Source organism: Bubalus bubalis, chromosome 8 (genome assembly GCF_019923935.1).
Source record: "Bubalus bubalis isolate 160015118507 breed Murrah chromosome 8, NDDB_SH_1, whole genome shotgun sequence".
Classification (NCBI taxonomy): Eukaryota; Metazoa; Chordata; class Mammalia; order Artiodactyla; family Bovidae; genus Bubalus; species Bubalus bubalis.
In genome coordinates, this window is record NC_059164.1 from 11,011,936 (window position 1) to 11,038,247 (window position 26,312).

General features: G+C 39.8%; 1 long non-coding RNA gene across 2 annotated transcripts in view; it reads left to right on the forward strand.

The window, feature by feature from the left end:
- Window positions 1-22,090, forward strand: part of LOC123334642 — a 29,117-nt gene extending 7,027 nt beyond the window's left edge. The window contains exon 3 of one of the 2 annotated variants that reach the window (XR_006552626.2): window positions 21,233-22,090. This is a non-coding gene — a long non-coding RNA (uncharacterized LOC123334642). Of the gene's footprint in view, window positions 1-1,837; window positions 2,132-21,232 lie in introns of those variants that run through there. The other variant, XR_006552625.2, reaches the window with a different exon arrangement.
- The last annotated feature ends 4,222 nt before the right edge of the window (window positions 22,091-26,312 follow it).

Below are 26,312 nucleotides of genomic sequence, written 5' to 3' on the forward strand. Positions count from 1 at the left end.
TGCCTTTCTGATTTTCTGCCCTTGTTAATGATATCATTAAGCCTCAGAACCTCTGAGTCACTATGACTTTTCCCCACTCTGCCAACACTATCAACCCAATGGCCAAGTCCTCTTGAAATGTCTTTTTGGTGTGCACCTTTCTCTCCATTTCAAAACTAACAACATTATTTAAAATTTCAAACACCTCTTGCTAGGGCTTCTTCATTTCCTTGCTTTCACGTCCACTCCCTTCAAACACATCAGACTTAAACGTCCAGACTCTAATTTTGTCTTACAACTGTTCCCTCTACCGTTTTTTTTTTTTTTGTCTGAACTGGATGGTTTGTGGATTCTTAGTTCCCAGACCAGGGATGGAACCTGGGTCCCCTGCAGCGAAAGCTCAGAGTCCTAACCACTGGACTGCCATGGAATTCCTGGCTTACCACTATGTAATGGCAGTTGATGAATTCTGCAGGATTTATTAGGGGGAGAGGTGGAGAGTTATGTTTGAGTTTCCCTGAAGTTATCTGAAGATGCCCGGAAAGTGGTAGCTGTGTATGGTCTTCAGTAGTCACGGTTTTGAGAAACAATGTAATAGACATCTGAATCTTTCTGGCATTGTAAATTATTAGTGTTTTGTCATTCACATATCTCTACTTTAACTGTAATTAGTTTTGTGTATGGTATGAGATAGTAATCAAGTTCGTTTTTTTCCTATATGGATACCTGATTTTTCCATTATCATTATTATTACAAACACTGTTCTTTTCCCATCCCCCCCAGTTCCTTCTCATAAACCAAACACCCCTATTCCTGTAGCCTTTTTATACAGCTATCTATTTATTCCTTTGACCTGTTCTTTTATCCTTGCTTCAGCAACACATTCTCTCTTTTTTTAGAAATATGTATTTATTTGTTTATTTGGCTGAGCTGGGTTTTAGCTGGGGCATGGAGGATCTTTAGTTATGGTATGAGGGACCTGATTCCCTGATCAGCATAGAACCCAGGCCCTCTGCACTGGGAGTGAGAACACACTCTCTTAAATAGCTTTATAATAAGACTTGCTGATGCTGCTGCTAAGTCGCTTCAGTCGTGTCCGACTCTGTGTGACCCCATAGACGGCAGCCCACCAGGCTCCTCCGTCCCTGGGATTCTCCAGGCAAGAACACTGGAGTGGGTTGCCATTTCCTTCTCCAATGCATGGAAGTGAAAAGTGAAAGTAAAGTCGCTCAGTCGTGTCCGACTCTTAGCAATCCCATGGACTGCAGCCTACCAGGCTCTTCCATCCATGGGATTTTCCAGGCAAGAGTACTGGAGTGGGGTGCCAATGCCTTCTTGAAGTCAATAAAAATAAGTCCTCCTGCAATGTTCTTCTTCATCGAGGATGTTTTAACTAAGAACCCTTTGCATTTCCATGTAAGTTTTAGAAACAACTTGTCAAGTTTCATTTTAAAATATCCTATTGGTATTTTGACTGAGCTTGCATTACAGTGGGGGAACAATGATATTGTCAACATTGAGTTTTCCAGTTCTTAAATGCGATGTGCTTTTCTAATAATATTGAGTTTCCTTAATTTCAAACAAGAATGTTCTATAGCTTTCTGTGTAGACATTTCAAAAAATTTTTGCTAGATACATCCCTATGTATTGATATTTTTGATGTTATTATGAATGCTATCTTTCTTAAGAATTTCATGTCTAATTGTTGCTAGTGTATAGAAATGCAATAAAGTTATTCTGATAGATTACCCACTGCTTCAGACAATTACATCGTCTATAAAAAGTAGATATTTTATTTGTTTATTTACAATCCCTAATCCTTTCTCTTTCCCTATTTTTTCTTTTTTCTATTGGTTAGGATCTCCAGTACAGTGTTGAACTTATGTCCAAAGTCACGGTGACGACTTTCAGTATTATAACTTTGCATATAAATGTTTTCTTAGATACCTTTTATAAATGCTTTGTCAGATTCAAGAATTTTATATTCCTATTACCCCAATTTTTTTTTTAATCATTAATGGCTGTAGAATTTTACTATATTCTTTTTCTGAGTTTTTTGAGATGATCAGCTTTTTGAGTTCTTCTTTTAATGTGGTGAATTAAATTAATTTTTAAATGTTAAACCAACTCTGCATTCCCAGAATAAAACCAATTTGATCATGATATAGTATTATTTTTTCATATACAATTTACTTTGACAATATTTGTTAAAAATTTATATATCTTTATGAGAAAAATTTGCCTGGAATTTTCCTTTCTAGTTATGACTTGTCAGGTTTTATTGTCAAAGCGAGCCTAATTCCTCACATATTTGGAAGAAGTCATTGTGAAATCATTAATATCTGATGATTTTTTACCTGTTTTCTTGAAAATATTTATTATGGGTTACTAATGCATGGGTTCAATATCTGAATCACCTGTGGGTCTGTTTATATTCCCTTTTTTCTCTTTGTTTTTAGTCACAGGTCTTGTTAGCATATCTATTAATTCTTAATTGAATTGTAGAATATATGTAATGTCACTTCATAAAATTTTAAATATTTTTACTGGAAAAAAAATCACACTAATTCAGCCTTTTTCATCTCAGAATATGGTGTGATGCATTTTCTGGTTTGTTCAATGCTTTTAAAGCACAAAATGAATTCTGCTTTGGAAATATGCATGGGCTTGAAGCATCAAAGATTTAGATAAACAGATGAGAATCTCAGTAAAAATTAAAATGGAATGAGTTAGTATAAAGACAGAGCATATCTATTATACATTTGAAAAGTAAAATATCCATAAAATTGAAATCTGTACTAGTAAAATAAAATGATTCTCAAACTGATCCACCACAAATTTCTGAATTGGTTCTGTTGCAAAAAGAATGGGGGTGAAATTAGCAAACTTTCCTTAAACTTTTAAAATCTAAATAGAACAGAAATCCACACCTTAAAAATGTATTTATTTTCTCTACTTTATGGTGAGTCAAACAGTTCTGTTTAGGAACTAACTATGAAATGTTTCAAATAAATACAAAATTTAAAAAAACCTCTTTCATGAAAATCCTTAAGACAAAAGTAAACTCAAAAGTAGTTATTTTGTCCCCCAGCAGCCCCACAGGGTTTAGTTCACTTTTATAGGACACAGTTTTTATGTTTACCGAAATGTCCAGCTATTTTCAGTTGTATTTGACATGCATTTAATTTCTGTATGTGTGGGAGAAGATGGAGGACTCTATTTTAGACCAGACAATTTGTTTTGATACCACTAATGACCTTAAATTTTAAATTGACTCTTACTTTTCGTTCAGCATTCATACAATGTAATTCTAACACGCTGTACACAAGCTGAAATACAATAGGATGGCAATACAGTGTAGAAAGGGCCTGGCACTTTTTGTCATGCCTTCCATTTCCAGAATCTCACATTATTATATTTCTTAAAAACCCATTTTGCTGAAGAAATAAAGTTGATTTACCGAGGTGTAATTAGAAATTAATTTTTTTTCCAAAAACACCTTCTACAAGCAGACTTATTCCCTGCTTATTTGTTAGAAGTAGAAAAGGTTTCAGCTTCCATGGCTTTTACCCTCTTCAGATTTTTTTCTAAAACATGTAAATGGAAGGTATTTGTAGAATATAACAAAAATAAGCTTTTTAAAGTAAAACTGTGATTTAAAAACAAGAGAGTTAGCACATTTAGTGTTAATGACAAAAAGCAAGTGTGGAACATGTAGAGTTGAGGAGAATGCATTTTTGCCCCCAGTTATATAGTAGCATTAAAATAAAGGAATGGGACTATATTTTCATATCAAATACCTAAACCAGTTGCAAACATCTAAATAATTGTTTTACAATTTGTTTTTAAATGGCAGTAATAAATTCTTTATTTGTAAAAATTCCAATTTATAACCAGAACCAAATCAAATGTGATCCACCAACTGTCCCAGAATTGTAGGGTCTCTGGGGCCCACAAAAGGTAAAAAGGAAGAAAGAACACTTTTTTGGGGTGGGGGGGAGTGCATGCAATACACACAGGCTGCTTAACTCAGAGTAGGACAAGCAAATCATGTCCTCTGGAAAATAAAAAAAATAAGCAAAAACAAATAACCTTACATCTCCAAGGCAGTTAGCCAGCATTCTTTCAGTGTTCCAAGTAAAACCAAAAATTGAAGGAAGGAGAAAGGAAAGTATTGAATCATTCCTGGTTCCCTGTAACCAGTTTATCTCTCTAGTCATAAATAGATATGGAGAGCTTTCCATGGAATTACCAGATATTAATTTTAAGAAATTTAATTTTATTCTGGTAGGCAGTTATAGCTGGATAAGCTCCTCTGTTTTAGATCTGCTATTACTTCTAGCGATAGGCCCTTCAGGCTCTCATTCCTTCTGGACCTGGGCCATTGCTCCCTGGTGAGCTCAAAATTCCATCTTCCTGGAACCATCTAATCACTGTGTTCTTTGCTTAAAGGATTAGCCTTTAAGAAGCTGTTTTCTGCGTGGTTTCTCAGAGCCTCTCACCATGCTTTTACTGGTTAAGGTGTCAGTAAATGCACTGAGGGCAGGATATCTAAAGAAGGGTGGACTTCCTCTTCTGTAGGTTCCCTTTTTTCCTGGGATCTCGATCTTTCAAGTCCTGATTGCCCTGAAAGGCTCTGAACTCCAATTACTGTCTCCCCAGCCCAGTGAGAGAGAAAACCGTTGCAAGTTCTAGGTTACCACTTTTGGCTCAGTCTCCATGCTCCCATGCAGTGAATCTGAAAATAATTTGCAAAGAAAAAGAATGATTGATTTAACTTCATAAAACTTTGAAACTTCTGCTTGCCAAAATAGTTCAAGTGAGTTATATCAGAAATTGTATCTATGGAACTTCCCTGGTGGCACAGTGGATAAGAGTCTGCCTGCCAATGCAGGGCACACGAGTTTGATTCCTGGTCTGGGAAGATTCCACATGCTGTGTTCCACAGCTACTAAGCCCTTGAGCCCTAGAGGGTGCAAACCGGAACTGCTGAGTCTGTGCTCTACAACTACTGAAGCGTGTGTGCCTAGAGCACATGTTCCACAGTAGAGAATCCCATGAGGCTCAATAAGAAGCTTGCTCCCTGCAACTAGAGAACAACCCCTGCTTGCTGCAACTAGAGAAAATCCGCTCAAAGCAACAAAGACCCAGTGTGGCCAAAAATTTAGAAATGTAAATAAATAAATAAAAATTTAAAGAAATTGTATCTGTTTTCCTAAATTTTATTCATCCTTTCTATAGTATACAGTTGTACATGGAATGTAACAGCCCAATCAGGGACTAAATTTCCCCATCACATTTGCCACTAAATGTGGTCAGTGAAATATAAGTGAAAGCAATGCATGCTGATTTCTGGGCCAAGAATCGTGAAAGGCCAGTGTACTTGCCCCATGCTTTCTTCCCACCTCAGCTGGAGGTAGATGATGCTAAGGTGGATGTCACAGATGCTTGGGTCTTTTTCTGACGGTAAAGTCACAGGATCCAAGCATCTAGGTCCCAAAATCACTTCACTGGAGAGCCATTATAAGTTTAGAGATCTAGTTGTTAGAATGATTTAGTCTATACTAGCTAAAATGTAAGGTTAAAGTTATAAATGGAAAATATATGTTGTCAGAATATATAACTTGCTATAATTTGAAATGAGCCTTGAAATTCAATTAATAAAAGAAATATTTCAATAAAGATTAGAATAGAGGCACTTATCAAAAGAAGGCATTTTTAAGTTAACAATGATGTTCAAACTAACTATTGAGATTAATATCATGTATTAAGAACAGGGTCTGGTATAAAACCTATGAGATTATCAAAAAAAAATTTAATGCAAGTGGCTGGTGGTTAAATGTCCAACAGAAACATGCTATTGATATTGATATATGATGTTGATTAATGATTTTATACTTCTATTTTTTTTTATTTGACTGCACCAGGTCTTAGTTCCATTATTTGGGCTCTTAGTTATGACATAGGGGATTTAGTTCCCTGACTAGGGATCGAACCTGGTCCCCCTGCATTGGGAGAGAGGAGTCTTAACCACTGGACAACCGAGGAAGTCCCCGTGATTTTATACGTTGAAGCAGAAATAACATCCTGACATTTTTTCCGAAGGAAAAAATGACTGTAAAATGATGTAGCCACTATAATGTTCATTTTATCATTTTTTTTAAAAAGTCAACAGAAAATAACATTAGTGAGACCAACCATATATAAATCATACCAGTATCATAAAATTTTATTTATAACATATTTTGAGTATTCTTTCTATGAAAAGTTATTCTTATGTAAATATATACATTTAACCTGTATGGATGTGAAAGTTGGACCATAAAGAAGGCTGAGCACCAAAGAATTTATGCTTTCGAATCGGTGCTGGAGAAGACTCTTGAGAATCCCTTGGACTGCAAAGAGATCAAACCAGTCCATCCTAAAGGAAATCAACCCTGAATATTCATTGGAAGGACTGATGCTAAAGCTGAAGCTCCAATACTCTGGCCATGTGATGTGAAAAGCCAACTCATTGGAAAAGACCCCAATGCTGGAAAAGATTGAAGGCAGGAAGAGAAGTGGGCAACAGAGGATGAGATGGTTGGATAGCATCACAGACTCAATGGACATGAGTTTGAGCAAGCTCCAGGAAATGGTAAAGGACAGGGAAGCCTGGTATGCTGCAGTCCGTGGGGTCTCAAAGAATCAGACGTGACTGAGCAACTGAACGACCACCACCTCTGTGTATGTGTGTGTACACGTGAGTGTGTATAGAGATAGAAAGAGAGATGTAAGAATCTGAAAGATATTTACCAAAATGTGTATGGTGATTCTCAGTTGTGATGGTGTTCCTGCTTTCATGCTTGTACCTCTTTGAACTTCCAGCAACACATCATTATCACCCAAAGTCTATAACATACATTAGAGTTCACTCTTGGTGTTGTACAGTCTGTAGGCTTGGACACATGTATGATGACATGGATCCGCCACTATACTATCGATGCTTATGGTGTACAATGTCAGTTTGGTGATCTCCGAAGAAGAAGATTTAGCTTCTGGACCAAGGACCAGGCTTGATCACTTAAGAGCTTTTGTGTAGCAGAGTTTTATTAAAGTATAAAAGGGGACAGAGAAAGCTTCTGACACAGATATCAGAAGGGGAACGGAGAGTGCCCCCTCGCTAGTGTTAGCCAAGGAGTCATAAAGATTTTGATTTTTACAATAAATGAAAAGAAAGTCTCAAGTTTGTGAAAATTTTACCAGACCCACTCCCATAATATACATTTTAAGACATCAGGATTAGTCAGAAGGTTTTCAGGAAGGAGAAACTGTCCTCAAGCAGGATACATTGTTATTATATAATACCTAGTACAGTGGCACCCCACTCCAGGACTCTTGCCTGGAAAATCCCATGGATGGAGGAGCCTGGTGGGCTGCAGTCCATGGGGTCGCTAAGAGTCGGGCACGACTGAGCGACTTCACTTTCACTTTTCACTTTCATGCATTGGAGAAGGAAATGGCAATCCACTCCAGTGTTCTTGCCTGGAGAATCCCAGGGACAGAGGAGCCTAGTGGGCTGCCATCTATGGGGTCGCACAGAGTCAGACACGACTGAAGCGACTTAGCAGCAGCAGCAGCAGTACAGAGTTTAAACTGAGTTGTTTGTTGTGTAATCATCAGTTCTGGGTTTAAAGAAAAAACGTTTTATGTGACTAAGACTAAGGAATGTAGAGGGGGGAAAAAAAAAAAGATTTTGTCCTTTCTTCCTCCTTGAGAATCCCAGACCCCTATCTCCACTTCTAGAGCCCCAGACCCCTTTCTCCTCCTCGGGGGACCCCAGACTTCTTATCAGTCTGCCTAGGAATTAGCTCACTATCATACAGTTTTACTGCCTGAAGAAGCTTATGCTTTTTAAAGTGAGAATTCTTTGATTAAAGCCACAATCTCCTTCTCTCAAAACAATGGACCTGGAAAATGGACTTACATGGACATTAACTTTTCAGGTAATGTCAGGAATTTCAGGCTGTCTGAGAACCTCTGCACTAGCTCAGAGAACTGCATTTAAACCCCAAATAGTAGTCCCTTCTAGAGTCTTCCCAAGGGCAAACTAGACAAGTTATCTTATGTACCAGTGATCTTCCTGGGTGTCTTTCAGAACATTTTAGATGCCAGAGAGGAAATATTTCTGCATTGCAATTTCTGTGTAATGTTTGCTCATAATGATAAATTATCCTTTAAAAATTATTATCATATCAAATAGATAAAAAGTAGTTTGCCTGGGTAAGAAAAATAACATGGAAACTTTCCTTTCTCCTACTAAAAGCTCTTCATCTATCATGTAGCTTTCAAGCATAGTGACCTTTCTTCTATTGATATTTCTGGCAGAAATCTTGGAAACCTCAGTCTAACTGTAAGTATTCCCAGCAATAGATAAATCATTATTAGGAAGTGAAATGTACACTTTGAGAGTTGGGTATGTCTGCCCATTACCTGTTTAAAAGTTTTGGAGGATGTTCGTTTTAATATGATCCCAGCATATATTTGTGGCTTATTTTTGTTTTCATTCATCTCCTCTGTCAAAATTACGATTATAATTTATTTGTTTACAAATATGTGTCTTCTGGCGACCCTGTCTCCTGAATGCCATCCTCCTCTTTCACCATATTCTCCTTCACTTTCTTACTCAGATCCCACTGTAGTTGGCTCACCTTTTTAAATGCCATGCTCCTGTCATGCCCTGGGTCTCCACCTGCATATGTTGTTTATGGAACAACACGTGTTTAGAGTGTTCTTTCTGTTCTTTTACCTCTGCTAAGTTCATGCCGTCTGTAGTAAGCAAAATGTCATTCATTCAAAATGACAGTATCCTCACTTCCAGGCTTCCCTGGTAAAGAATCTACCTGATGATGCAGGAGACGCGGGTTAGATCCCTGGGTCAGGAAGACCCCTGGAGAAGGAAATGGCGACCCACTCCAGTGTTCTTGCCTTGGAGAATTCCAATGACAGAGGAGCCTGGCGGGCTAGAGTCCATGGAGCTGCAAGAGTCTGACATGACTTAGCAACTAAAGGACAACATTCTTAACCTCCAGAACTTGTGTGTGTGTGTGTGTGTGTGTGTGTGTGTGCGTGTGTGCGTGTGTGTGTGTACTCGTGTGCACTTAAGGGTATAAGTGCAGATAGAATACAGTTGCTGATCAACTGACCTTAATTAACCTGGATTATCCACGTGGGCCCAGTGTAATCTGAAGGATCCTTAAGAGTGGATGAAGGAGGAGAAAGAGGAGAGTCAGAGGACAATGAGACCTTAAAGAAAGGCACACGCATAGGATACAGTGTTGTTGGTGTTGACTCCAGAGGGAGGGAGCTGTGAGTCAAGGATGAGCACAGCTTCTGGGAGCTGAGAAGGGTGAGGATGCAGATTCTCTTAGAGCCTCCAGGGAAGAGTTCAGTTCAGTTCAGTTGCTCAGTCGTGTCTGACTCTTTGTGACCCATGAATTGCAGCAGACCAGGCCTCCCTGTCGGAGAAGGCAATGGCACCCCACTCCAGTACTCTTGCCTGGAGAATCCCATGGATAGAGGAGCCTGGTGGGCTGCAGTCCATGGGGTCGCACAGATTCGGACACAACTGAAGCGACTTAGCAGCAGCAGCAGCAGGCCTCCCTGTCCATCACCAACTCCCGGAGTTCACTCAGACTCATGTCCATTGAGTCAGTGATGCCATCCAGCCATTTCATCCTCTGTCATCCCCTTCTCCTCCTGCCCCCAATCCCTCCCAGCATCAGAGTCTTTTCCAATGAGTCAACTCTTCGCATGAGGTGGCCAAAGTACTGGAGTTTCAGCTTTAGCATCATTCCTTCCAAAGAAATCCCAGGGCTGATCTCCTTCAGAATGGACTGGTTGGATATCCTTGCAGTCCAAGGGACTCTCAAGAGTCTTCTCCAACACCACAGTTCAAAAGCATCAATTCTTCAGCGCTCAGCTTTCTTCACAATCCAACTCTCATATCTATACATGACCACTGGAAAAACCATAGCCTTGACTAGGTGGACCTTTGTTGGCAAAGTAATGTCTCTGTTTTTTAATATGCTATCTAGGTTGGTCATAACTTTCCTTCCAAGAAGTAAGCGTCTTTTAATTTCATGGCTGCAGTCACCATCTGTAGTGATTTTGGAGCCCCAAAAAATAAAGTCTGACACTGTTTCCCCATCTATTTCCCATGAAGTGATGGGATCAGATGCCATGATATTCGTTTTCTGACTGTTGAGCTTTAAGCCAACTTTTTCACTCTCCACTTTCACTTTCATCAAGAGGCTTTTTAGTTCCTCTTCACTTTCTGCCATAAGGGTGGTGTCATCTGCATATCTGAGGTTATTGATATTTCTCCTGGCAATCTTGATTCCAGCTTGTGCTTCTTCCAGCTCAGCGTTTCTCATGATGCACTCTGCATTTAAGTTAAATAGACAGGGTGACAATATAGCCTTGACCTACTCCTTTTCCCATTTGGAACCAGTCTGTTGTTCCATGTCCAATTCTAACTGTTGCTTCCTGACCTGCATATAGGTTTCTCAAGAGGCAGGTCAGGTGGTCTGGTATTCCCATCTCTTTCAGAATTTTCCACAGTTTATTGTGATCCACACAGTCAAAGGCGTTGGCATAGTCAATAAACCAGAAATAGATGTTTTTCTGGAATTCTCTTGCTTTTTTGATGATCCAGCGGATGTTGGCAATTTAGTCTCTGGTTCCTCTGCCTTTTCTAGAACCAGCTTGAACATCTGGAAGTTCACGGTTCACGTATTGCTGAAGCCTGGCTTGGAGAATTTTGAGCATTACTTTACTAGCGTGTGAGATGAGTGCAATTGTGAAGTAGTTTGAGCATTGTTTGGCATTGCCTTTTTTGGGGATTGGAATGAAAACGGACCTTTTCCAGTCCTGTGGCCACTGCTGAGTTTTCCAAATTTGCTGGCATATTGAGTGCAGCACTTTCACAGCATCATCTCTTAGGATTTGAAATAAGTCAACTGGAATTCCATCACCTCCAGTAGCTTTGTTTGTAGTGATGCTTCCTAAGGCCCACTTGACTTCACATTCCAGGATGTCTGGCTCTAGGTGAGTGATCACACCATCATGATTATCTTGGTCATGAAGATCTTTTTTGAACAGTTCTTCTGTGTATTCCTGCCACCTCTTCTTAATATCTACTGCTTCTGTTAGGTCTGTACCATTTCTGTCCTTTATTGAGTCCATCATTGCATGAAATGTTCCGTTGGTATCTCTAATTTTCTTGAAGAGATCTCTAGTCTTTCCCATTCTGTTGTTTTCCTCTGTTTCTTTGCATTGATCACTGAGGAAGTTTTTCTTATCTCTTCTTGCTATTCTTTGGAACTCTGCATTCAGATGCTTGTATCTTTCCTTTTCTCCTTTGCTTTTCACTTCTCTTCTTTCACAGCTATTTGTAAGGCCTCCTCAGACAGCCATTTTGCTTTTTTGCATTTCTTTTCCATGGGGATGGTCTTGATCCCTGTCCCCTGTACAATGTCACAAACCTCCGTCCATAGTTCATCAGGCACTCTATCAGATCTGGTCCCTTAAATCTATTTGTCACCTCCACTGTATAATCATAAGGGATTTGATCTAGGTCATACCTGAATGGTCCAGTGGTTTTCCCTACTTTCTTCAGTTTAAGTCTGAATTTGGCAATAAGCAGTTCATGATCTGAGCCACAGTCAGCTCCTGGTCTTGTTTTTGTTGACTGTATAGAGCTTCTCCATCTTTGACTGCAAAGAATATAATCAATCTGATTTTGGTGTTGACCATCTGGTGATGGCCATGTGTAGAGTCTTGTCTTGTCGAGTTCTGCTAATGCTTTGATTTTTATCTTGTGAGATCCATGTGGCAATTCTATCCTAAGGAACTGTACAATAAAACATTATGTGATGGTTTCTACCGAACACCAACAGGAATCAGTCATAGTTTACTCTCCCACTTCCCTCCCCATCTCACCCCTCTAGGTTGCTACTGAGCCACTGTTTGAGTTCCCTGAGTCATACAGCAAATTCCCATTTGCTATCTGTTCTACATATGATGATGTGTGTTTCCATGTGGCTCTCTCCACACTTCCCACCCTCTCCTTCCTCCTCACCACAGTCATGCTTATAAGTCTGTTCTCCAGATGGCCAGGCTCCCCTCTTAGACACCGCATTAGCACAACACTTATTCATTTTGACACCCTGAAGCTTGTAAAATAGCCATAACTAAAATGTATTGTTTTACAAACTTATGGTTGCCATGGGGGAAAGAATGGGGAGAAGGGATAGTTAGGGAGTTTGGGATGGCCATGTACACACTGCTGTATTTTAACTGGATAACCAACAAGGACCTGCTGTATAGCACAGGGAAGCCTGTTCAATGTTAGTGGCAGCCTGGATGGGAGGGGAGTTTGGGGGAGAATGGATCCATGTATACGTATGACTGAGTCCCTGCAGTGTACACCTGAAACTGTCACAACATTGTTAATCAGCCATACTCCAATATAAAATGAAAAGTAAAAGAAATGTATTGTTGTATTGTTTGTATGTGTGTATATATATATATATATATATATAGTCGTTGTCCCCTGCTGGTGTGTGAACTCCAGGATATGGTCCTTGTCTGTCTCGTGCTTGCCACAGAGTAGGTGTCATATAAGTGTGTGTTCCAGGATTGACTCTCCCCTTTTCTTCCCTAAGTGCGCACACATCCAAAGGAAATCAGATAAGTTCCCCTGACAAACTCATGGGACAAAGAGAGTCATCTTGCATTTAGTAACCCATTTAATTCATATGGTATTTGGTTTGTCTAGGACATCAGTTCAAAAAGTGTGGTCCCCAGACCCAGCAGCTCCAGTGTCGCCTTGGAACTATTGCATTAGGGTCAATCCCTGCAACGGGTGTCCAGATGATGCCATGTACTAAAATTTGAGAATGAAGGCTCCAGGCCCTGCTCACAGAATTTCTGACTTAGGAGGTCTCCAGTGGGGCCTCAGAACTTTCCCACCAAATTCTTAAGAGATTCTGATGCTGCCAGGGCTGGGACCTCAGTGTGAGAGTAACTGACCTAGCCTACGGGTAGGCCAGGGAATTTCTGTCAGTAGAATTTGATCAGAAGAGATCTGACAACTTAGTCTTTATCCACCTACTCTTCTGTGGCCTGTGTGCCATCCTTAGCCAGAGATTGTCACTGTCTTTAGATCAAGACAATGTGCTCCCTTATAAAGTCCGGCCTAGATCTCTATTAGAGTGATTGACAATTAGATTGAACAATCCAATTGAAATCCAATCTAAACACATCTTTTCAGTTTACGTAGTTAAAATTGCTTGATTTTTCTAAAGTCACAACGGTCCTTTCAAAGATGAATGAATAGTGACTGTAAACCAGTTTGCTTGGCTCCAAAACTTACTGTGTAATGATTTTCCTAAGGATGAATGTAAAATCCCCTGATGTTATATTTCTGACATAGTGACAGCAGTCGCTTATAAAATATTTAATAATGTGCTTTAAACAACTAGGAAAAACAACTTACTGAACATAAATTACATTTTAAGGAATGATTTGGTTTAATAAAAGATTCATAATATATAGAGTTTACAGATGGTTTTGAAGTCAGTTTCACTTGAATATTTCGGTAGCTAGGAATGACTCTGGTACCCGTCTTTTGGAGGGAAGGTCCTTGTGGAAAGTTAAGTTATTGTCTTAAATCAAGATGCCAGTGCTTATGAGAGTGACAAGGCAACACTCCAACACCCACGGTGACACACGATGGCCTCTTAGACTGATTTCAAGGTGCAAATAGGATCCCTCTGTCCTTTATTCACCTGCCTGCTGCAGGAAACAAGTCTTACATTTCACAGCTGAGGGAACCAGTGCTCAAAGTGTCAATGACTCTGGACAGGTATCAGATTGCTTTCCATCCTCTGATAATAGATTCCATTTGAAAGAGGATGCAGTGAGAGCCTAAGAGAAGAGCACCCCTCCAGGAAAACCTAGGAGACAGAAGGTGAATAGAGGAGAATAAAAACATAACAAGGCATGAAAGTGCTGGGGAACAGGACTTAGCTGAAAAGCTTCAGTGTTTTGAAACAACGAGTCATTGGCTTACAGCAACACCAAGGAGGTAATTAGGCTGGGAAATTAAGCATGGGTGTATTAAGGCACCTCCCTGATGGTCCAGTGGTTGACAGCTTGCCTTCCAATTCAGGGGGGTGCAAGTTTAATCCCTGGTCTGGGAACTAAGATCCCTCATGCCTTGGGGCCAAAACACCAAAACGTAAAGACAGAAGCAATACTGTAACAAATCCAATAAAGACTTAAAAAAGGAATTGGTTTCTTAAAAAGCATGCAAGTTAAATGAGGCAGTTATTAACTGAAGAGAAAATATAAATATGTTACATCTGTCTCTAATGAACAGTAAATACTAAGTTATGGTGATATATAACATGGTTTTCTATAAAATCATGATATAATTGTATTGGTTAGGAAGAGAGGGGCAATGAGCATCTGTAACTGGGCTGTATCCACCCACATATCATTTAGAAATATGAAAATAAATACAACAGCATAACCAAGAGCAATCATACAGCTGAAAGCGTTCAAAGTGACGGCTCTGCAAAGTGGAAGCAGGGCGACCACGTGGAAGGGTATAGGTGTTTTTATAGTGAAGTGAAGTTGCTCAGTCGTGTCTGACTCAGTGATCCCATGGACTGTTGTCAACCAGGCTTCTCTGTCCATGGGATTTTCCAGGCAAGAGTACTGGAATGGGTTGCCATTCCCTTCTCCAGGGGATCTTCCTGACCCAGGGATCAAACCCAGGTCTCCTGCATTGCAGGCAGACGCTTTACCCTCTGAGCCACCAGGGAAGCCCAGGTGTTTTTATAACGGCCCTTCAAAATAGTTCATACATCAGTAAAATATGTCTTTAACTGAAGATGATCATGTGTTATTTCTTTATTTTGATTATTTCGGAGGTGACTTGCAAATTTATTGAGGCCACTTTTAAAAAGAGTATTTTCATCATTCATTTTTAAGGAAAATATTATCGACAACAAAATTCAGTCCGTTCTCGCTAACCTTGGGTGTTGAGTTCTAGCTCTTGCTGCCTCCCAGCACTGTGTGAACTTGGGTGAGTCCTCTAGTCTACCTCCCTGAATGTTAGCATCCTCATTCGTTAGAGTTACTGTGAGGGTTAAATACAGTGAGGTCTCTAAAGCACTGGGATAATGTCAACCACTCTGCTCTCCATACCTCCCTTCCAGTTTCCTGTAACTTCAATCACCTAGGCACAGAAACAGCTTTTAAGTCCATGTCCATAAGTACAAAGAGCTTTTATGTGACTTTGTAGTATCATTAGCCATATTTGCATTGCTTTTATATTTAGAGCATCTGTTTTATTATCTGTTTTATTGCAATCTCCCCCAATGCCTTCTAGCTGTGTGGCCCTAGCTTCTTCATCCCTTTTGATAGTTTCTCCTTCCAGAAGCACTTTCCCAGGGACTCTTGTCATTCTACAACTCCACTCCAGATGGCCACATCTATTTTCATGGTCTTAACAACCACACAGTGGCAACTTCCACATTTGTATTTCCAGCACAGACCACTCAACTGACTTCCAGACGTGTACATCCATCCAACTGCCTGTCTGATATCTCCTTTGGGATGAATTGAGGCTGAATCTCAAACTCAACCTGTCTAAAACCAAACTCCTAACCTACTTCCCCTAAATGCTCTCTTCCACCCTTTCCTAATTTCAGGAACAGTACTTTCACCATCCAGTTAACACATCCAGAAACTTCCAGTTCCTTGACACCTCACACTTTTGAAATTATATCCTGCCCAAACCCAAGATCCTGTCCATCAACATAGGCTGTTGATTTTACACCCACTCTCAAATCCCTCTCCTCTTGTCCTCCACCACCATTATATCTAGACCATGCCACTCCATACTTATACCATTCCAGCTTTCTGTCTTATACATATCCCTTCTTGCACCATAGCATCCATTTCCCATAGAATATTCAAAAATTGCTGGCCTTTTGTCAGTATCCCTTCCTCTGGTGTAAGGGCATATTTTGTTGAATAAATGAATATTTATCTGGGGTCTACTTAAGTACTTTTGAATCATATGTGTATACTAAATTCAGTAATGTTTATAAAGCAAGCCTTAAAATGTTTGGTAATATTGACTTTAATACTTTAGAAGTAAATTCAAAGTGTAGAAAGCTCGCCCACCTCTTGAGGGGAAAAAATCAGATTCAAATATATGAGAAAATAGAAAAATAAGTTTCAGTAGGAGAGAGACAACATTTTGACCCTTTGTAACAGTGTTTCTGGGTTGTTTTGGTGGGGAGTGGTTTTGGTGGGTTTTCTTGGCTTAGGTTCTTACTTTTATCCCTTTGGGTTTCTGAAGTAGCTATTTAAGGCATTTGATGTCAAGGCAAAAATAATTTATCTTCTGTGGTAAAAGAGAGAACACATTTATTAGTTTAACTCTGGAGAGGATTAGAATTCAACCATGTGTGATGAACTGGCAGATGATCAAAACAGGGGCTTCCCTGGTGGCTCAATGGTAAACAGTCTGCCTGCCAATATAGGAGTCATGGGTTCGATTCCTGGTTCTGGAAGATTCCACATGCCGAGGAGCAACTAAGCTTGTGTGCCACAACTGCTGAGCCCCATACTCTAAGGTCTGGGAGCCACAACTACTGAAGCCTGTGTGCCCTAAAGTCCATGTTCCACAACAAGAGAAGCTACGGCATTGAGAAGCCCACACACTGCAACAGGGAGCAGTCCCCACTCACTGCAACTGGAGAAAAGCCCATGCAGCAACGATGCCCCAGCACAGCCAAAAAACACAATAAATTTTAAAAAAAAAAAAGGACATAAAGCATAAGGAACAATGGGAAGGTATTCATATAAGAAAAGAGAAAGAGGAAACAGAAGTGGCAGGGGTCAGGGTCTAGGCACCCAGCCATATGAGAGGAAGGGAGGAAGAACCTGAGTCCAATTGGACTACAAGAGAGTGCAAGCCACCACTTGGTGGAAGGGCAGAGTGGGCTGGAGGGCCCACTGGAAAGCAGAGTCTATAGGAACTGGATATCACCATCAGATGGTCGACACCGATATCAGATTGATTATATTTTTTGCAGCCAAAAATGGAGAAGCTCTATACAGTCAGCAAAAACCAGACCGGGAGCTGACTGTGGCTCAGATCATGAACTCCTTATTGCCAAATTCAGACTGAAATTGAAGACAGTGGAGAAAACCACTAGACCATTCAGCTATGACATAAATCAAATCCCTTATGACTATACAGTGGAAGTGAGAAATAGATTTAAGGGGCTAGATCTGATAGACAGAGTGCCTGAAGAACTATAAATGGAGGTTCATGACATTGTAAGGATACAGGGAGCAAGACCATCCCCAAGAAAAAGAAATGCAAAAAAGCAAAATGGCTGTCTGAGGAGGCCTTACAAATAGCTGTGAAAAGAAGAAAAGCAAAAAGCAAAGGAGAAAAGGAAAGATATACCCATTTAAATGCAGAGTTCCAAAGAATAGCAAGGAGAGATAAGAAAGCCTTCCTCAGGGATGAATGCAAAGACATAGAGGAAAAAAGACTAGAGATCTCTTCAAGAAAATTAGAGATACCAAGGGAACATTTCATGCAAAGATGGGCTCAATAAAAGACAGAAATGGTAGGGACCTAACAGAAGCAGAAGATATTAAGAAGAGGTGGCAAGAATACACAGAAGAAGTGTACAATAAAGATCTTCACAACCCAGATAATCACGATGGTGTGATCACTGACCTAGAGCCAGACATCCTGGAATGTGAAGTCAAGTTGGCCTTAGGAAGCATCACTATGAACAAAGCTAGTGGAAGTGATGGAATTCCAGTTGAGCTATTTCAAATCCTGAAAGACGATGCTGTGAAAGTGCTGCACTCAATATGCCAGCAAATTTGGAAAACTCAGCAGTGGCCAAAGGACTGGAAAAGGTCAGTTTTCATTCCAATCCCAAAGAAAGGCAATGCCAAAGATGCTCAAACTACCACACAATTGCACTCATCTCACACGCTAGTAAAGTAATGCTCAAAATTCTCCAAACCAGGCTTCAGCAACACGTGAACCATGAACTTCCAGATATTCAAGCTGGTTTTAGAAAAGGCAGAGGAACCAGGGATCAAATTGCCAACATCTGCTGGATCTTCGAAAAAGCAAGAGAGCTCCAGAAAAAAACATCTATTTCTGCTTTATTGACTATTCCAAAGCCTTTGACTGTGTGGATCACAATAAACTGTGGACAATTCTGAAAGAGATGGGAATACCGGACCACCTGACCTGCCTCTTGAGAAACCTGTATGCAGGTCAGGAAGCAACAGTTAGAATTGGACATGGAACAACAGACTGGTTCCAAATAGGAAAACGAGTACGTTGAAGCTGTATATTGTCACCCTGCTTATTTAATTTATATGCAGAGTACATCCTGAGTGGCAGAAAGTGAAGAAGAACTAAAGAGCCTCTTGATGAAAGTGAAAGTGGAGAGTGAAAAAGTTGGCTTAAAGGTCAACATTCAGAAAACTAAGATCATGGCATCTGGTCCCATCACTTCATGGCAAATAGATGGGGAAACAGTGACTGACTGTATTTTTTTTGGGCTCCAAAATCACTGCAGATGGTGATTGCAGCCATGAAATTAAAAGACACTTGCTCCTTGGAAGGAAAGTTATGACCAACCTAGATAGCATATTCAAAAACAGAGACATTACTTTGCCAACAAATGTCCATCTAGTCAAGGCTATGGTTTTTCCAGTAGTCATATATGGATGTGAGAGTTGGACTATAAAGAAAGCTGAACACCAAAGAATTGATGCTTTTGAACTGTGGTGTTGGAGAAGACTCTTGAGAGTCCCTTGCAAGGAAATCCAACCAGTCCATCCTAAAGGAGATCAGTCCTGGGTGTTCATTGGAAGGACTGATGTTGAAACTGAAATGCCAGTACTTTGGCCACCTGATGCGAAGAGCTGACTCATTGGAAAGGACCCTGATGCTGGGAAAGATTGAGGGCAGGAGGAGAAGGGGACGACAGAGGATGAGATGGCTGGATGGCATCACCGACTCAATGGACATGAGTTTGAGTAAACTCCGGGAGTTGATGATGGACAGGGAGGCCTGGAATGCTGCAGTTCATGGGGTCACAAAGAGTCAGACACAACTGAGCAACTGAACTGAACTGAACTGATGGAAACCGTGAAACAATTACTCCATTATGCTCCACTCTGAGCAGACCTAGAATATTCTGCTTTTCCAGAGAAGCAGGATGTGGGAAATGTGTGTGGGTGTTGGAAGGAAATCCACAGACATGAATAAATGCTGAGGACATTAAATCTGTATGGATTATTTCCACATGAAAATCCTGAGGTTTACAGAAAGGGAAGTGAATTCTTTTGGAGATGTATCTTCCCATTTTCAGAAGGAACCTCTTCTCAAATCACTTACAGTGAATCCGTGAGGAAGCATTCCTTCAGAGTCCTAGTCTGGTAGACTATCTGTGTTGCACTGAGGACCTCATTGGAGGGAGTGAATTGCCAGAGCTCTGTGCTGTGGAAGAGCTGATGGAATATGTGAAGCCATTGTTCAGCGTAACATCTATCTGTATAGGGAGTTCAGCTGTAATGAATGAATTGAGCGTGGGTTGATGATTGCTAATTGTGCTAGTACCATTCATACGCCATGACTGAGAGATGTAGTATTTGGGGTTATTCTGTGGATCCGGAGCATCCGAGAAAATATATGAGTCATGGGGAAAAAAAAATGTTGACCCAAATCTGACTTTTAATGATGACTTTTATGTCATTATATTTACTGACTAGGATTCTCTAGAAGATGGACAAGCTTTGACTTCCTTAGTCTGACTACACAGGGACCTTTTGGGCAAAGATATGGAATAAGTTTGAAAAGGATAAGAGAGCAAAATCTGTAATGGGAAGATGGTCATTCCAAGAAGTGAGGTTCCTCGTTTTCCTTTTTAATATCTATCTTGAGAATATTTTTTCAGTTTTTATACTATAACAAAAGAGAGTGACTCCCTCCTCCAGATTATACAGCCATTTCTATGTATTTTCTTATATTAAATTGCTGACAACACAATCCAACCAGCCCACCATTTGCAGAACACTGTGCTGTGTGGCTGATGTTATAATTGGGACACTGAGGAATGTGTGCTCTAATGAAAGGCTATGCTGTGATGCAGGGTATGTGGGGTGGGGGACAGAAGGCAGGAGGCGGTGACCCATCCGTGGGACCCAGATGACATCCTGTGCCTTTTGAAACCTCTTTTTAACAAAATACTTTTAATTAGCAAAAGAACTATTGTAACACCTTTGCTTACAAAACATGTAGTCTCAGCCCTGGAATAGCATATAGCTATGGAATCAGATGTTGATTTATATCTCAGATGTTGGTGGAGGTCTGAGTTCATAAAGGATCTCAACAGTGCCTTCAAGTTTGTTTGCCTCTAATCACCTTTTGCATTTTATCTTTCATCACACTTAGCAGGGGCACTGTGATGCTCTTTTAGACCTCTTGTAGCGAGGAGTCTTACTAGAAATCTAGTTAGTATTTGTGTCCTAAAACTGCTACCTTGTATGAAATGATTCGGTATCATTCCTCCTGAAGTATGAATGGTTTATCCATTGGCTTACAGCCTTTAAATGTCGGCAGTTCAAATCGTGTTAGTTACAGGCAACCTTCCTATGGTCTTGTTGCTTGTTGACTTATTATTGGGAGGGGGTAACTGGGCTGTGGCAATGCCATTCCACTGTTCTCCAAGACCAATTCTGCTGGAAGATCAAGTATCATAATGCTCTCCTGTGGCTCTCAGTTCTCACCACCCAAAGCTGTATGCTGGGTCAACAAGGGCAATCTACTAAATGACAGACGATCCTCAGGATGTGGGTATCAGCATCAATATAAAGAATTTTTTATAGAAGCATAGAAGCAGAGTTTATATTCATCAGGGTTCTCTTGATCACAATTCAAATGAACTTAAACAAAAAAATTATTAGCTCACTTAACAAAAAAGTCCAGGAATGATGCCTTCAGGCCCAAGTGTACCCAGAGTTTCAAATCTCCTCTTGCAAGAAGAGGGGACGACAGACAGAATAGTTTGTCTTCCCCTCCATGTCATGTTTCTGTTTGTCTCTTCTTATCTCTGCATGAGAGTCTCTTTACTTTTTGTTACAGTTTCTTCCATGTGACCAGAGAAGATGGCTACTTGCAACCACAGCTTCACACCATCCTGGTTTGAGAGCCAGTAGAAAGAAAGCAACATTTTTCTCTATACATGTGTGTCTATCCCAGGCAAGACTCTCCTTGGTCCTGTTCTCAAAATAGGCTTCTGTTTATACTCAGTGTGCCCAGGAGAATGGAGTACTGAGGCTGACCATTACTAAAGCATAACTGATATCCCATCAGAAGCAGATAGAGTGCAGAAAGTATTTTCCAAGGAATCAGAGGACAGCAGGAGGTAAGTATGCTAAACTATAGAAATGATAGATGCTATAGTTTTTTACATGAGTTGTCTTTCATTAGAGCTCTTCTGAGACTAGATATCAAGGTAGCTTCCAAGCTCTCTGACAACCTTTGACAACAATATCCTACCATGATTTGATCAGTAGAATTGTTAATTTTAAATGTCAACTTGACTGGGCCATAGGGTGCACAGATATTGGCCTAAACATATTCACTGAATGAAAGCAGATTGCCCTCCCCAATGTCAGTGGGCCTCATCCAATCTGTTGAAGGCTGGAATAGAACAAAAAGCAGAATAAGAAAAAATTCATTCTTTCTGCTTGACTGTCTTTTAGCTGGGACATCTCCTTCAGCCTTCAGTGCTTCTGGGTTCGTTGGATCTCCTAGGTCTCCAGACTGCCAACTGCAGATCTTGGGACTTCTTAGACTCCATAATCCCATGAGCACTGCCCTACCCTCTATGAATATGTGTAATGTATGTATAGGCTTCCCAGCTGGCACTAGTGGTAAAGAACCTGCCTGCCAATATAAGAGACATAAGAGATCCAGGTTCAATCCCTGGGTCCGGAAGACCCCCTGGAGGAGGGCACAGCACCCCATTCCAGTATTCTTGCCTGGAGAATCCCATGGACAGAAGAGCCTGACGGGCTACAGTCCAGAGGGTCACAAAGAGTCAGACACGACTAAAATGACTTAGTGTGTATATATATATACACACTATATATATAATTATTACTTGTTTTTTTTGGAGATCCTCAGCTAATACAATTAGGGATATGTGTGTGGCAAAGGAGAGAAGGAATATCTGGACTACAAAATCAAGTTTTATGTGTTATGGTTTAGCTTCAATTTGGGGCGACATTTTTTCTCATCTTCAGATTCCAGAAGATAAACTGTAGTCTTTTGTAGGGTGAGTTTTAAAAATCAAGTGAGAGATTTTTATTTTGCATTTATGCTTCCAAAAGCAATTTTAGATGTTATCACCAGCAAAACAAGCATAAACTCTACCGAATAGCATGAAATGTTAAAAAACTTTTGTATCTCCTACATGATGTGATCCAATTAAAATTCACATTGCTTTTCCTACAAACTTAAGAAAAACCACAGAGGACAAATCCAATGCATTAATATTCCATGAATCCTGGGGATAGATAAATCTAACAATTTCCTTTCAACTATGTGCTAGGATTAGAATAATATCATGTAGAAAAAACAGTTGTGGTTTAAACTTACAACCCATGAAAATGATTAAATTGTAAACTTGGCAAATACCTTTTCCAATTTCTAAAAGATGTTTAAAAATGAATTCAGAAGGGCATCAGTGGAAAAATAGAGGAAACACTCTTACTTTGTGACAAAACAGGAAATAAATGACACTTCTAAAATGGTGCGGTGCCATATCACCAACACCTCTTTCATGACTTTTATTAACATGCCCCTCCTGAATGTGTCTGTATAAAGTTTCTTGTAAGTTTGATCTGAGGATCAGATTTGGTATCACTTGTATAATTACATGGGAACAGGTGGAGTTGACTGATTTGATTTTCCCGCATGGGCTGACTTGTTTGTTTTGTTTGTTTGTTTGTTTCAGTTCTCCCTAAAGAGAAAAGAAAAATAAAACCTACTTTTTGGAACTGTGGTTACAAAATTAACCATATGCCAGAAAATAGGGTGTTAGATTTCCTGTTGTACTTTTTAGAACATAGATGTACAATTTACTATTTAAGATGCTTAGTTCTTCGGGTTAATTGCAGTTTATATCCATGTACATGGTATTGCGGTTCTAATTAATTGACAGAGTACTAGGTAGAATATTTCTATACTAATTTCAGGCACCAACAAAATTGAAGAGAAAAACTGGCAAACCTTGAACTTCCTGAGTGATTATGGAAACGGTCTCTGAGAAATAAATCTCAGATCACGTGATTAAGCCAATCCAATCCATAAATTGGGGGATTATCTAAATAATTCAAGCTGGCTTGCCTTTAATTATATAAATGGAATTTAGGGACTGATTTTCTCAAATCAGAGTTTCACTCTAATCTTATTATTTTTCAATTTTTAGTTTTGGTTGCACTCAGTCTTCACTGTTGCACACGGGCTTTCTCTAGTTGCGGCGAGCAGGGACTCCTCTCTAGTTGCGGTGTGCTGGCTTCTCATTGTGGTGGTTTCTCTTGTAGCTGAGCACAGGCTTTAGGTGCGCAGGCCTCAGCAGTTGCAGCGCTCCGGCTTAGCTGCCCCCATGGCATGTGGGATCTTCCCAGACTAGGGATTGAACCCGTGTCCCCTGCTTTGACAGGGTGATCCTTAATCACTGAACGAGCAGGGACGTCCTGCACGCAAATCATCACTGCTTGAAGTCATCCAGTTGAATTCACTTCCCCTTGTTCCACAGAGACCCGACAGAAGTGGGACTCTGGAGGGCACCTGTTTCCATTCAGCGTTTCAGATCCCATAACCATGGTCTTACAGTGAAACAAGATGAAAGAAAAACATTTTATAAATGCAAGGCAGTCCCCTGGACTGCTCAACTGACTGAATCTGATGTATTGAAAAAGGCCCTCCCCTTTTCCCTGTGGGGAAAATAATAGAGATGATAAAAAGGGCAGGGGACATAAAAAGGGAAAGTTCCTGAGGGACCATCTGGGATGGAAGCTTCCCTGACTGAAGGATCTTGTGACTAGAAAAGTGAGTGTGGCATTCCATGGCCCAGACCCACATGCACAGCCACATGCACAAACCATTGCCGGTGTTCATTCAGGTGATGGAGGTTTAGCAAATTGCATGACCTCAATTAGGCCAGGAACTCTAGGCTTTTGAAACTGTAGTCCACCCCTCTTCCCACTCTCAGCCCTCACCAAATTTCATGTAAAGCAAAGATTAAATGATATCATTGGATCAACATGATAGAATCAGCTTTTTTTAATATATATATAAGAGAATCAACTTTTGGTTTTGGTTTTTTGGAGCATCAATTTTATAAGAACTTCAAGAGAACAGTTAAATAAGTAAATAATATAAAATATAATATGTTTCATGAATTTTTGAAGTTAAACCTGAGTTGGGCGAATACAGTTTCTGTCTGGAGGTGTATCATTTCTGGCAACCTCCATACCCTCTGAGGTGCACGTGAACTCTGGCCATAAGGAATGTATTGATGGATAAATTGAGAAGCACTGGAATAAACCAAAGGATCCCTCTAGTTTATGCTTTTGTCTCTAAATCTCATAGAAGAGTAGTATATTCTACATTTGAAAGAGCCCTGGAGACCTATACTTCCATACTCTGACTTTAAAAAAAAGTCCAGATCATGCCTTATCTATCTGGCCAATTTCAGGTGCTCCTGTTAAAGTTCTGTCACATCTATTCTAAAGTATGAGAAAATCTAAATAACTTTGAACAACAACTTGACACTATTCTTCAGTAGTTTTGTTTTAAAATAATTTCAGATTTACCTAGAGTTGCAAAAATAGAACAGTTCCCATATACTCTTGGAAAAGGAAAGGGCAAATCACTCCAGTATCCTTGTCTGGAGAATCCCATGGACAAAGGATCCTACTGGGCTGCAGTCCATGGGGTCGCAAAGAGTCAGGCATGACTAAGCGACTAACACATATACTCTATCATCTAGTTTCCCCTGATGCCTACATTTTACATAATCATGGTACATTTATCAAAACTAAGAAATTAACATTGGTACAATACTATTAAACTACAGACTTCATTCAGATTTCCCTAATTATTTCACTAATGACCTTTTTCTCTTCCGGGATCCACTTGCATTTAGGGGCTATGAATTTTTGCTTTTCCCTCTTTGTCTTTAAATAACACAGCATTACTATTAAAAGCTTTGATCTTTCACAATTATCAAAAGCTATTAATATCTTCCTATCATTTTTAAAAAGTAGTATTAAATTCTTGCATTAGGCTGAACTATTTGAAATCAATAAGAAATTTATCATGAAAAATGTTAAACTTGCATATTTCAGGAAGATTGGTCAAAAAACAAACTGCAGCCTTTTCAAAATAGCACAAAATCTCTTTACATCTAGGAAAATCCTTTTCACCTAGGAAATGATTTTCTGATCAGTTCAATTTGATTTCCTACAGAAAGGTTCTGAATTTTTCAACCCACAGCTCAAATTAGCCCTTATGAAACAAATAGATTTTGAGGTGCTTGGAGGCAAGGACCTGTTCCCAGCCATTTCTGTATCCATAACATTGCCTTAAATGTTATAAATATTTGTTGAATTAATGAATGCATGAAATTTCCTAGGATATTCAGGTTGGAGAGAATTTGAAAACCTGACACTGTCCGGTTAATGAGACTCCAGAGCCTTCACCTCTGACTGCCTTTGGGATGTTTGGATGTAGATAGTGTCAAAGAGGTTTACAGGTGATGCTTTATAGACAGCTTCATGGAAATGTCATGAACCCTTGTAGAATTCTTACTGCCAGAAACATGCCACGTTTTAAACGTGTTTCTTTTTTTCTCAGTGAACAAGAGCCCTTATCTTCTTACGAATGTGCAATCAGAATATTACAGAGAAGTCAAAATATTATATGAAGCATTGGTCATATCCTGCTTGGTTGTAAGCGTTTCCTAGTAATGAAGGTATCATTCAAAACACAATCATTCCAGATGTAATGCCATTTACACATGGCAACAAAGATGGACCTAGAGATTGTGAAAACTGAGTGAAGTAAGTCAGACAGAGAAATATTGTATGACATCCTTTATATGTAGAATCTAAGAAGAAATGAGAAAAATGAACTTACCAAGAAGAAAGAA